The sequence below is a fragment of the Rhipicephalus microplus genome, chromosome X (assembly GCF_043290135.1).
Source record: "Rhipicephalus microplus isolate Deutch F79 chromosome X, USDA_Rmic, whole genome shotgun sequence".
In the NCBI taxonomy this organism is placed as follows: domain Eukaryota; kingdom Metazoa; phylum Arthropoda; class Arachnida; order Ixodida; family Ixodidae; genus Rhipicephalus; species Rhipicephalus microplus.
The window spans coordinates 394,471,953-394,483,632 of NC_134710.1; positions in this window are offsets into that span (position 1 = coordinate 394,471,953).

The window sequence follows — 11,680 nt, forward strand, 5'->3', positions numbered from 1 at the left end:
TTTCGGCAGCTTGATGTAAAAGTGCTGCAAGCGAAAGTTCTTCCCGACGCATTCTTTTGCAGCTCTTATAGCATCTTATTTTACGTAAGACATACCGTGGCTCTTAAACGAATGTTCTCGTACTTTCCTGTTTCGCGACGTGAATAGATAAGACGAAGAAACGTCGAGTGCATCAACGTAACCGTTATCATATTGACTGATTGATATTTGGGGTTTACGGCAAGGTAAACAGCTCAGCATGGCCGCACCTAAGTCCATTAATAAAAATAGCCCACACCATTAAGTCCAGTTTAAAACCTTCACTAAATTTTAACGCAATTGGTTCACTTTCTCCAAACAGTGGAAACGTCTTTTAGTGATATTAATTATATATATTTTAGGTGTATGAAGAAAGTTGTGTGGAGCTTCGTTATTTCCAAAGGTAGACAGGTTGATTGATATGTGGGGTTTAACGTCCCAAAACCACCATTATAAGAGACGCCGTAGTGAAGGGCTCCGGAAATTTCGACCACCTGGGGTTCTTTAACATGCACCAAAATCTGAGCACACGGGCCTACAACATTTCCGCCTCCATCGGAAATGCAGCCGCCGCAGCCAGAATTTGAACCTGCGACCTGCGGGTAAGCAGCCGAGTACCTTAGCCACTAGACCACCGCGGTGGGGCAAAGGAAGACAGGTAATAAACTTTATTAGAGATCCAACGAGAAATCACTGGCCCGGGCTAGGCCCCCAGGAGCCGAAATCTTGGTTTTATACAGAAAGATATACGTTCCCCACTTTTATTATTCATAGGAGTGTTTCTCCCTATGTGCCGATGCGAAATGCGGGATAAATATTGGGGAGAATTGGGGATGTAATAACAAACCCTAAAAGTTTGTTGCCCCAATACAAGTACGCCAACCGTCTGATAGGTGTCCATTTCCATCACAAACCGGCTGTGTTTGAGTTTGTGGGCATCGGTTGTTGTCTATATAGAAGAAGCAGCAGATTTAGGTTCAGTTGGAACCATAGGTCGTAGTGCACCATAGAAATTACACGAAGTTCATTCAAGCGCCTTCACTGACGTACGACAGTGGCTACGCTTGAATGCACCTCGTGGAATCTGTATGGTGTTAATATGGGTAGTCAGCTTGCTTGTAAGGGGGCAACAAGACCTGACTCAGGCAGTTTACAGAAATCGCTATGTTTACCGGACACAGCGGACACAGAAGTTCCGTGGACTTCAGTCGTTGCCCCTTCGTTCTTTTCACACTTCCTCTAATGGGCCACAGATATAACGACCCTCTCAGGTGCCCTTCACCTTCCAACATTTCGGTGGCTCAGATAGAGAGAGCCAGCGTTGCACCAAAAGGCGCTCCCTTACGGGTTGCAGAATTAAGCGTCTTTCTTCTTATCAAGCTACTACTACTAGAGCACAGTGCGGATATGGTGAATGAGCAGGAGAAAGCGCCCCGGATGGCTGACGTATCAAGAGGAGGACCCATTTTTTATTAAAGGCCAAAGCTATACATAGGTCCTCCTATCCAAACGTCGGCCAACCTGTCGGAGGCACTGTCGCCTGTTCATGAAACCAATGTGAAATTCTTGCTTCCATCTGTCATCTCCCACCTTGATTTTGAATACTAATAGAGACGACATCTTCGAGCCGTTAGTGCGCACGTACTTTGAAGGATGGTCATATAGTTTTCGTTTTTTGTTCCGAATGCGTATTATTTAAGCTACCACGAGCATAACAGGAGTTATCTTGATACAATTTATATCTTGTTTCTATCGTCTCAGTCTGAGCACTTTTTTATTTTTCTGAGTGTGTACACTGAAATGTATCTAGTAAGATAGAGAACAAAAGCCCCTCCAAAGTGGCGTCATGATTAGGTCAATACTTCACTCTCAGCATGAATGCAGAAAGATAGTTATATATTTAGGAGGACAAGAGGCAAGCGCTAATGTGTGAAAACTAACTTGCTGCAAAGTGCGCCCCTTCTTTATTTCGTTGGTCTGTGTCCAGTTTATTTGAGCCTATTTGACGGAGTTAGGTACTGGCCCCACATGTCCAACCTTCAGTCCTCCTGAATACCTCGCTAATGTTAGAAGACGAAACACGGAGACCATGCCTGTTCTTCGGGATACACGGTGTGGGATGTACTACACCGACTGCAGTTAGACTGCATCAGAAGTTTCTATCCGAAGTTTGCGTGAGATTGCTCGGCACGTAGACGCGCCAGCAATTAACGGCAAGGCCACATCCACGTGTGAATCGTTGGTTGTGATGGAGCTCAGGGGAAGTGTTACACAATAACTTACTGAACGGCATTACCCTCGGACTGCGGCGAGGAATAAAGGGTGGCACATTGTCAACTATAAAAGTAGCACTGCAGCCATAGCCCTAAAAAAGAAGAAAGAATTCTTTTGGCAAGGGATGTCTGCCATGCACCAGTAACATTTCCTAATGTCATGTCCAGCGTCAGGGCTGACTGAAGTTTCATCTTACAAACAGTTCTGGAGCAATAGCTTTTTGAGAATGTAGGTCCACTTATCAGCAGAATAGAGCACATCGGTGAGACGCGAGAAGCAATTAACGCGGATACCTCGGGAGATGGAGCTTAGAAAGTTTCAAGAAATAGGTAATTTTAGTGCACTTTTATGCTCTGCCATGTAGTCTCCGGCGCACCTAACGTGTCGTGACAAATTAATTTCCCAGAACTAAGCCCCTGCTCATATGGCATGCACACGGGGTCAACTCAACTATTATGTAGCGGTGCCGTGACAAGGCTCAAAGCGTCAGCCGTGTTCATTAATGTGCTCTCGAGTGCCTGGTAACATCATTCATTATTCGTTAGAACATCCTGAATTTCACACAATGCGTAACTTGTTACTCTCGATTCACGGAAGCGCACAATGGCAACTCTCCACAGGCAAACGCGAGAGAGTAAGCATTCCAGCAGGTTCAGCGCACATTTATGTAGGGGCTTGTTCGGGAAATTTCCATGTTCCTGTGTGACTGAGAGTTTGAGAGTGAATGGTGAGCCGTGTCGCCGGGCTTGCAGGATAAGGTGAGATGGATGACGTGTTGTGCACTGCTTTTGTGCGTTAGCGCATTGGTATTTTTTTTTTGTTATTCTTACTCGTATGCGTAATGAATGACTCGTTTTGAGGCCTAAACGTCATGGCTCAGCAGTAATATGCGTAATGAATGGCGGTATCATTCTACTTCCAACGTCGAAATAGCAGCTGCGCTGTGGCGGGAAAATGTGTTTCGCCAAACTTTTGTCTAGTGCAGCCGTGTTGAGGCTCATATGCCAGTCGCCTTATTCATTCAGCTAGCTTCAACACCTGCGTCTGCGTACGTCTCTAGCACCTTCGAATAGACGAACGAAATCGAGTTTGCTTTTCAGCACAGAGTGTTTTGAGTTAAACCATTGACCGTCACAGACCCGACGCGAGCGTCCAAATTCTAGAGACAGAAGCTCGCGCTGAAACCAATCGTTCGCACTTCCCACAGATAAATGAGCCCTTCGTCGTTTGCGTAGGGCTTTAATCGCTTCGGGGCCTTCTAGTAGCTGCAGTTGCCTTTCCTGTTGTTCAGGTCTTTCTCGTGGTTCGTAACGCTGAAGCACTCCACGCAGATGCTTTAGTGAAGCTGACACATGCGACCATGGTGTTTACCCCTGGATTATTGGCAATGGTTTGTTACAGCTTTAATTCTCAATTTATAATTACGTGTGTCTAGAAATCTCAATTGGTGTCTGTAACTGTTCAGTTGTCTTCATTCCATTTTCAGTCGATCTCCAGTGAGTAGTGGAACATTCCCAATTACTGTGGTGTATACCCGCTCCTGATTGTCATAACTTATGGTACACAGATGTTGTACAAACCAGCTTTTTACTGCAGACTTATACAAACCTGCCGTGGGAACTGACTGTTTAGAGTTTCATGTTATTCGTCAGAAGTGGTACTTCTATGTAACTGGAAAAATCGTAATACTCGCCTATTGGATACAATAAAATTTGCCCCGACGCGGTGGTCTACTGGCTAAGGTACTCTACTGCTGAACCGCAGGTTGCTAGATCGAATCCCGGCTGCGGCGGCTGCATTTCCGATGGAGGCGAAAATGCTGTAGGCCCGTGTGCTCAGATTTCGGTGCACGTTGAAAAACCCCAGGTGGTCGAACTTTCCGGAGCCCTCCACTACAGCGTCTTTCATAATCATATGGTGGTTTTGTGACGTTACACTATACATATCAATCAATTACAATAAAATTTGCTCCCGTTTGAATAAGCAGTGCGATAAAGTACCACACTTTGACCGCTTGCCATACTTTCACTTCATACTCTCGACATTCATGTGATTTCGCAGTTATCTGATCACATCTGACCATAACGTTTTGTCACCAATGACATAATAGCTCATGTCAGAATCCGCATGAATATTCACAAAAGCATATATGAAGAACGCAAGAATATACACTTTTGCTATAGCATGCGACGCAAACTCGATGATAAAAACATGACTTAATGTTTCTGATTTAATTTTTATTGGACTTGGAAGGAATGTGAAAGTTCATGCATGAGGGGTCTCAGTAGGAATACACTCTGTTGATATGAAGCACACCTCGCTTACCAATCCCACTAACATGTTGGCCTTTCGTTGCCAATGTTACCACTCGGTAAGTTCGCTTCCTGCCAGTGGCCTGCTTGCGCTATAGGATAAACACGTAAAAATAAATTTTTAATAAGAAAACTTTCGCTTTTTCGTGTTTTTTACTCTAATGACTATTGTAATTTAGCAGCGGTTTCAGTTTGCACGCTATATACTCGACCTTACAGACTAAAAAAAAAAAAAGCAAGATTTTGAGCTCATTTGCATAGCCTGATTTCTCTGCTCACTATTGCCTATCCGATGGCGCGCAGTGGAATACGAAAGAAAATTCTTTCTTTCGGTCAAGTTTCCAGCCGGGACCCTTTCATAATACAATATTGGCAAATGAACTTTGTTTCATCAGCGCTTAATTTTGAACTCCAAACAGAAAGTCACAGTTCGGCCGGGCGAAGCAATGAATGCGATAGCAAGAAATACAAATTCCACACGAAAAACGACAACCAGCTCAATACTTTCAGCACGCCGCTGCAGCACAAAGAAGGATGCTCAAAAAGAAAACATATACAGGTATACACAGGACAAGTGTGAACTAACAACCATCCTATAGTTATTACGTGTTTGCATTTGAGGAACGCTCTGCGAATGTCCACAATGCTGATGCTGACATTCTGTAATCTTTTTTAGTTTCTTTTAAACTGCGGGCCATGGGATGATCCCTCTGCGTCTCCTGACACGCGGTGGCGTATGACGCTTTGTGTGCCCCACGTTTCTTTTTTTTTTCTCCATCATGACTGCTACAGAAATTCTGCAAACAGAGAGTGCCCGTAAACAGTTATGTGCTTTATTTTCCGGCAATAAAAGGACGAATGCGAAAGTTAATATTGTCAGTCCTGACATACATTCATTTTTTTTATTTTAAAGTGTCCCCTCTTTTATAAAATATTCGCAGAAATGTCCAGTAGGGCTTCCACGTGGTATTTTCGAATAGAGAGCTGACAGCCTAACGTAGGAGGAGCACGCCAGCGTAATCCTATACTTAGCACGCAAGAGAAGCGTGTCCGATAGAAGACGACTGCTTAACGCCTCGCCCCCAACATAACAAAGTTGGTATTGCGTGGCATGCGGGCATGACAAAGATAAATTACAGGTCGTAATATGAAAGCCGTGAAGTGAATCCCACGTAATGCCTGATTAAATGCAACATTCGTGATGCGCTCGCGGCCGTTTAGACATACTAAAATTGATATGACGTGACATGACTATAGTGAACACAAATGACAGGTCATGACACGTACATAGCGAAATGTATGTTTTGTACGGCTTGTTCACGTGACATTGCCTCAGGGCGCTCGCGGCCATTTCGTTTCCTGGATACACACCGACATTGGTGTAGCATACCTTAATTGGCGTGACGAGAAGTGATGCCAGGCCATAAATTGTATATACCACAATATACTTTTCATTAGTATGGTATATGCCGTTGCGATAGATAGGTATTGGATTTTACTCCGGCCCAAACTAAAGTGACTTGTCAGTTGTGGTGCACTTTAGTCTGGCTACATGTATTTTCTCGTACCAAAAGCCATAATAACTACCAGCGTCATCGCCCGCCCCTTTGCGTCAAAGATAGAGCGCTTATTTTTTTCTTTCCTTTCGCAATTTTTCAAAACAGGCTCTTTGATAGCCTGCGTTGCTGCGGCGCACGCGACGAGCTTCTGCATGCTTGCGAGGTTCTCTCGAAAATAATACCCGGAGTTTCGTAACATCCCCCATTATTATGGACGTTGCCCTTAGGGCATACACAAAAGCAAACGACCGGCTTTAGCGGTGCTCGACCCCACACTTGGGCACGCGAGTCAGCTGTGTTGGTGCCTAACTGTTTGTTAATATTTAATCATTCGTAACTCCTTGTTATAGTCTAGCACGGACGTCGTTCGCTCCTTTCTTCAGACAAAATATCTGACAGGCCCTTTGTGTACAAAGCCATCGCTGTGGTGCCAGCGGCGTGGATAAAATATTGTAAATTAATGGCAGGTCTAGGCACGAAAACGAGAGAGAGGTTAGGCGGAGATGTTAAACAATTTGGAATAACCGGTATGCTATTCTGCACAGGGGAAGAGAATGGGAGAGGCAGATCTATCCTGGCAACATAATGTTGCGCACATGCACGAAGACAAAGAAGCGTACACGGGGAACGTACTTGTCGCCCAGAGCGAGAAAGGAAGAAGAGGATCAGGAGGATCTTTAACCAGTTGGCTGCTTCTGAGCTGCCCCTCACGACCTAATTAAACGGCCCCTTTCAACGTCTACCAGTCTCTTTCAAACGTAACAGAGTGGTGGAGGAGCCGAGGTAAGCGCTTCAACTACGGAAAGATCACTGCCACAGCTTCGACGAAGCCGTCGACTTGCCGGTCTCCCACCATCTGCCGTGAGTGACTTCGACATGCCCGAAGAAGCAGGCGTTTCACGGCACCGTCTGGCCCGCTTCCGTACTACCGAGTTTCACTGCCCTTCGGAGGAAAAGCCGAAGAAGATGTCGACGCCTGGCTCACCAAGTACAAACGTGTGGGCAAGTCCAACGGTTGGGATGCAGCCACTATGCTAGCCAACGTAGTGTTCTCCCTGACCGACACCGCACTGGTATGGTACGAGAACCACGAGGACGCACTCACGATGTGAGATCTTTTTGTTGAAGAGCTCAGGGCGTGTTTCGGCGACTCGGTTGCTAGAATGAAGCGGGCTGAGCAAACACTGTCGCAACGGGCACAGCTACCAGGTGAGACATGCACCACTTACATAGAAGAAGTGTTAAGGTTGTGCAAGGTGGTCTGTGCTACCATGCCGGAAGAGGATAAAGTTGGGCATCTGCTCAAAGGGATTGCTGAGGACGTGTATAATTTTCGAATTGGAAAAGAAAACCTCAGTTCTGTGTCCGACGTCATGCAGCATTGCCGAACGTTTGAAACACTCAAGATGCGTCGAATTGCGCCCAAGTTTAGTCGGCTGGCTAACGTTACAACTGTTGCCAGTGTGGACACGAATCCTGGCCTCGACATTTTTTCTGCCATTTGACAGATTGTTCGTGAGGAACTGTCCCACCGAGAAATGTCGTGTTCGACAGCTGACCACCGCGAGTTGTGTCTGCCACGTGAGGCTATGGATGTGCCTCCTTTTACCTCATGGCAACTGACGATGAGCGCGGCAACTGTGGAGTACAGCCCAGCCCCACAGTCAAGGATGACAACCAGATTTCCCGCGTCGTGGTAAGACTGACGCTCTCAGCGCATGCCTCCTCGACACCCGACGTCTCGGTACGACGTACCCGACCAGTACATCCGTTACACAAGAACAAATGATGACGCTCGATTCAACGACGAGCGACCAACGTTTCGACCTCGGCCGGTGTGCTATTCCTGCGGTGTGCCAGGCCACATATCGCGATTTTGCAACCGTAGGGTGACTCCTCGGTATCACCAACCATCCGACTTTTCACAACCCTTCGAACAGCCTCATGGTGTCCGGCGGCCGGCCCACAAACCACCTGAAGACAACTATTGGCCCAGCAACTTCCGCAACAACTCTTCGGCATCTGACAGGAGTTCAACGCCCCCACCGCGACCTCGTCCTCATCGTTCTCCTTCACCACTGCGTCGCAAAGCGCCCTCTTCGCCACCGGAAAACTAGCGAGCGCGGCCAATGGGGGTGAGGTCGGTGGAAACGTGCTCCTGAAAGAAATAACTCCTGTGTGCATGTTTAAAACAAACTGCGTGTTTTCGTGGATTATGTGCCTGTGATGGCCTTGGTGGACACAGGTGCAACGATTTCCGTGATGAGTGCTCCTTTAAAGACGTGTTAGGGCCGAAAGTTGTTTTTACCTGGGATGAAACTTCGACGTTCTGTGGAGTGAGTGGAGAGCCGTTGCACCCTATTGGTGTGTGTGTTGCTGAAGTATTTTTGGGAGGCCTTATGATAACGACAAAGTTTACGATTATTCCTCGGTCGACACATGATGTCATTCTCGGCATGGACTTCTAGCGAGAATGTGGTGCCACTGTAGACTGTCGCACGGGGAAAGTCTTTGTGAGTGGCCTCATGCCAACAGAACGTCTGGAAACTCCAGCGAATAATCAAACTACGCTGTGTGTCTGTGGCGATACGTTCATACCTGCGTTGTCTACCGTACGTGTTCCTGTTGTTTGTCGCGGCGCGGATTCTGGCAGCTTCGATGCGAGCGTAGAACCAATGCACATAAACTGCGTGAAGAAGAATGTGTTGGTTCCCCATTGTGTGGTGTCGATAGATGGCGGACGAACTGGCCTATGAACTGTAAACTGTTCCTCTGAGCCCGTGACACTACCCAATGGTTTTAAATTACCTTCGGTCAGCAAAGAACACGCGAACTTATCAGTGGTCGAGCTCACAGACGTGCCGGAAGAACGTGACGGAACTGGTTGTCACAATTTGGACGCAGCGCTTATGGCAACAATAAATAAATCGCTTAGCTCAAGCGAGCGCCGAACTTTAATAAATGTGCTGTTGAAGCACGTTTCGGCATTTGACTTTGCGCAGAAGGGCAAAGTAATCCCTATCCCCCAGTCTCGAACACGCCATACCATCAACACTGGCGCGGCAAGTCCGATTCGCCAAAAGCCATATTGTGTTTCCCCGTCAGAAAGACAAATTATCAACGACAAAGTGCAGGGAATAATGCAAAATGCAGTGGTACAAGAGTCAGCCAGTCCGTGGGCAGCACCGGTAATCCTTGTTAGGAAGAAAGATGGATCTTGGAGATTTTGCGTTGACTATTGCCGACTGAATGCCGTGACTAAAAAGGACGTATACCCGCTGCCCCGTATAGAAGACGCAATAGACTGCTTACATTCGGCCTCTTATTTTTCCTCCGTAGACTTACGATCCGGTTATTGGCAAATTCCGATGCACCCAGAGGACAAGGAAAAGACTGCCTTTGTAACTCCTGATGGGCTCTTTGAATTCAACGTGATGCCATTTGGACTGTGCAATGCACCGGCAACGTTCGAGAGGTTTATGGACACCATTCTGCGTGGCTTGAAGTGGAACATCTGCATGTGCTACCTTGACGACGTCGTCATCTTTGGCCGCACGTTCAGTGAACACAACTCTCGTCTGGTTACTGTTTTGAACTGCATCCGAAATGCTGGCCTAATTTTAAATTTGGAGAAATGCCACTTTGGAGACCGCCAGACGCTTGTCCTCGGGCATCTCGTTGACAAGGATGGCATCCGCCCTGACCCCCAGAAGACAACAGAAGTTGAGGCGTTCAATGCGCCGCGTTCCGTCAAAGAGCTTCGTAGTTTCCTGGGGCTTTGTTCGTACTTCTGCCGCTTTATTCCAAAGTTTGCCGATGTTGCGTATCCTCTCACACGCCTCTTACGAAAGGACAATTCCTTTGAGTGGACTCCAGAGTGCGATTCTTCATTCCGTCAATTGAAACTTTTGCTGACGTCACGACTCGTCCTTCAGCACATCAGTCCTTCTGCTCCGACAGAGCTTCATACGGATGCTAATGGCATAAGTGTTGGAGCCGTCCTAGTACAACGTTACGGCGACCGCGAACACGTCATCACATACGCAAGTCGCTCCCTAAGCAGGCCGGAACAAAACTACACGGTTACGGAACAAGAATGCCTGGCGATATTATTTGCAATTCAGAGGTTTAGGTCTTACCTGTACGGACGCCCATTCACAGTCGTAACCGACCACCACTCGTTGTGTTGGCTTATCAACCTTCGTGACCCTTGTGGCCGCCTTGCGCGCTGGGACCTCCGGCTACAAGAATACAGTTTTACCGTCGCTTACAAGAGTGGTCGTCGACATGCTGACGCGGAGTGTCTTTCACGTATGCCACTTAGCACAACGGACTGTGAATCCGATGACCTTGACCAGCTTGTAGCGTCTGTGTCGCCTACGTTTCCGGACTATCCCAGTTTCAGAGCAGAACAGCGGAAGGACGCTAAACTAGCACCACTATTCGCCGCTGCATCCACTTCCACTAGTGCAAGCCATTTCTGTATGCGTGATGGACTGTTGTTCAAAAGGAACCTCTTCAGCAGTGGCGCGCGTTTCCTTCTAGTGGTCCCGGAGAGCCTGCGAACCGTTATTATGAGTGTCATGCACGACGACCCTACATCTGGACATTTAGGCTTGGTGCGGACGCTTCACCGGACTAAAGTATACACAATACATACGTGTGTATACGTATGTATTGGACAATATATACGTGTGCAGGCCTACACGAGGCGAGGATGCTTTGGTTGCCAAGTCAAGAAAAAAAGTTGCACCGCGAATCGTGCTCAACGCTGCACTAACCTTAACTTAGCCTGTCAATCTCTTTTTCTAAGGCGAAAGGCTTAGATGCCCAATAACCACTAAAATTGGCCGTCGGCATCGGGCAGTGTTGGCGTGAGCGTGTGTTAAAAATCATTACGGGTCATGTGCGTCGAAAGAACGTTTATTGAACGATAGCGCTCTCATATATACATTCTATGCCGAGGGGCGTTGCCCCCAATCTGGCGCACGTGTGCATGACTGTCACATCTCCCTTCTTAAACAAACAAAAAGACTAAAGTTCCGGCATGGGGTATCTTTGCGGTGGCCGGCGATTGCGTTCGCTTCTGCGTAGTTGTGGCTCGGCGGGGCCCACGTCAGCTTGATGTTCTTGTGTGGGGGGCACCAGTGGAGTGGGGGCCAGACGGAGATGTTCTCTGGTGCGCTGCAACTGGAGTCCATCTTCGGTCTCAACAATGTAGGCTCTCGGACTGTTGGCAGGCTTGATAACCGTAGCAGGGGACCAGGTCTTTGATGGTACGTTGTACACTGTGACGCGGGAGCCCTCAGGAAGTCCTGGTAGCGGCCTTGTACCCCTGTTGTAGTAGGAACGTTGTCTACTTCTGATGACGTGGAGCCGCCGTTGAACCTCCTCTGGCGGTATGGTCTGCGGTCGCAGGTGGGTTTCCGTGACTGGCAGCAGCGTCCTCGCATTTCGGCCCATGAGTCTCTGCATTGGAGATTTCAAATAGGAATCGCGAGGAGTGTTTCTCCATTC